This window comes from Myotis brandtii, unplaced genomic scaffold, assembly GCF_000412655.1.
Source record: "Myotis brandtii unplaced genomic scaffold, ASM41265v1 scaffold303, whole genome shotgun sequence".
Lineage (NCBI taxonomy): Eukaryota > Metazoa > Chordata > Mammalia > Chiroptera > Vespertilionidae > Myotis > Myotis brandtii.
In genome coordinates, this window is record NW_005361573.1 from 1,637,780 (window position 1) to 1,640,490 (window position 2,711).

Sequence of the window (2,711 nt, forward strand, 5' to 3'; positions counted from 1 at the left end):
CCCGACGCTCCCCGGCCTCGGCTGCGGGGCTCACTCCCCTTGGCAGCCCCGGAGAACCCCCTCGGAGTGGGTGGCTCCGAACCCCAGATGCCCGAGCTCCCCGCGACTGCACCCGGGGCTGGCGCCAGAGAATTCTCACCCTTTCTGGGGAGAAGGGGGGCTGACCCTCTCTGCAACTGAGGACTAGACTCCAACAGCGCGACGGGAGGGGGGCGAGCGGGGCACAGCGCTCACTCCCCTTGGCAGCCCCGGAGAACCCCCTCGGAGTGGGTGGCTCCGAACCCCAGATGCCCGAGCTCCCCGCGACTGCACCCGGGGCTGGCGCCAGAGAATTCTCACCCTTTCTGGGGAGAAGGGGGGCTGACCCTCTCTGCAACTGAGGACTAGACTCCAACAGCGCGACGGGAGGGGGGCGAGCGGGGCACAGCGCTGCTCCCTCCCGCTCCCGGACCCCATGCCCTACCTTGGGTCTGGGTGCCCAGGGAGCTGCTTTTAGGACCGATCTCAACCAAGTGTCTGGGAGCTGGACTTGGGTGTGGCTTTTGCCTGGAGGCCCGTTGAGGGGGCTCGGGGTTCCCAGAACTTGGCCCGGGGTGCCGTGGGGTGGGATAGGGGGAGAGGAGAGGTTAGGTCACAGTCAGGGACCTGAGCAGGCTCCCCCCTGCTTTCTCCCCATCACGGTCTATCCAGCGCCTTGAAACACTATTAGGAATTGGGGGAGGGGTGCTGGTCTCCCCCACCACGTGCTTGTCGTGGGCAGGGGGACCCACGTTCAGTGGAGGGGGGTGGCTGCTTCCCAGACCGGGAGCCGCACCCTCTTCTCCATCCCGCTCTGAGGTCCCCCAGAAAAAGTTGGGGAGGGGGTTGGTATGGAGAGAGGGGTACCGCGCCTGACTCCCCCCAAGCTAACGCGTGAGCTGGGAGGGTTGGATCAGGTCACTAGGAGACACCCTGCCTCTCCCGAAAGGTCCAACTCCCTTTCCCAGAAACGCGCTCCTCGCGTGGGAAGAGCAGGCAGTTGCAGGGTCTGCCCAGGCTGAGGACAGCCCGCGAGCGCGCACTCTGCCTGAACCCCCGTGACCTGGGGTCGAGGGACAGGCCCAGGGACAGGCGGGCCCCTTCTCCCCGGGGGGCGCCCACCTGCTTTCAGCACCGAAGGCCACTGACAGCTCTCCGCTCCCTGGGCCTCAGCTCTGGGTCCCTCTCCCTTCAACTCTTCCCCGAGGCCTGGAGTGCCCTCCACAGCATAAATCAGGCATTTTATCCCCCCACCCCCACCCACCCCGCCCCCTTCCCTTTAAACGTGGAGGCAGGAATGCAGAGCCGAGGAAATAATTCATCACCTTTCGTTTAACAAAAGCATATCATTCAAGAACCCCCCACCACGTAGGCAGCGATCATATTCACAATGTACACCAGGTCTGGGTGGATTCTCTGGGAAAGATGGGAGAAGAGAATCCCTTTAAATAAATCGTTTCCACTACAGCATGCCCTTCCTTAATTAGCTGTCGCTTTCCAACAATGGCTTGGTGGCCTTGAGCAGAGTCCGGATCTCCCTCCCTCCGCCCCTCCTCTTCAGTCTGTGTTGTGACGAACACACACACACACACCACAAAGAACTGAGAGCTACCCAGTGGCTTGCTGGCTTTTCTAAAGTGATTGTGCCTCCAAAGATCACAGTCTTCAATACGCCACCCTCCAGGAGGAAAAAAATGTTTCATTGGCACATTTTGAATTGTTCTCCAAGACCAGGATTTCCTATCCTGCTCCCTTTGCTGGCTTCCAACACAAAATGTGTGTGTGCTCATTGTAAAGACGTTTTATGGTGTTTTTCCAACTCCACGCGAGGGCCAGCCGGCATATATTTTTAATTAACTCCGGGCCACCACCAAATTAAAGTCAACCCGATGTAGTACTTCAGAAGGCTCATTAATAACCCAGCTGTTCTGGCCGGGAGCGTCTGAGTCATCAGGCGGGAGGGAGGGTGGGTAGCCCCTGGGCATGGCCGGCTCTGAGGGTGCATTTGGAAACAATGGACCTTCCCCCCCCAATAAATTCTAGTTTTTAACGTGGAGCCCAACTTCCACGCATGTCAGATGGAGGACCAGTCCTCTCCGATTCTGCCTGGCAGGCCAGTCCTTCTGTGAGCAGTGCAGTCAGGGAATTGGAAAATACTTGAAAGGGACTTGTTGCTACATTCTCATGCAGGTCACGTGACTCTCTGGGCCATTTTGCTGTAAAGCATGAATAAGTATAAAGTGTAACTTGTTTTTGAAGAGGCTTCTTATTGTCTAAGATATGCACATGGGGAATAATTGTAGCCACGTGCTCAGACTGCAGAGCCTGGGTGTAATTTCTTTGCTTTTTTTTTTTCTTCTTCTCTTGAATTAATAAAGCAAATTGAATAGTGCTCAATACACTCAGATTTGCAGCTTCCTCTAGTCCCTAATGCGTGTTGTTGTTAGATTCACTTAAAGACCATTTTCATTATGGATCGAGGTTCTTTTCCGTGGAGTTTTGGCCGCCCCGTGCCAGGGGGCCACCTGATCCAAGCTTGAGGGATGCTTCTCATCTTCGCGGGGCTAGGTTAGACATCAGGAGAATAATGTTGTGTTCCTTTCCCCTCTCTCCCAAGGCAAAAGGATGTTCCTTGATCAGAGTGGCTTGTTTTCTGGTTTTGCTTGCAAGTCCATTCCTGCTGTTCAAAAAGC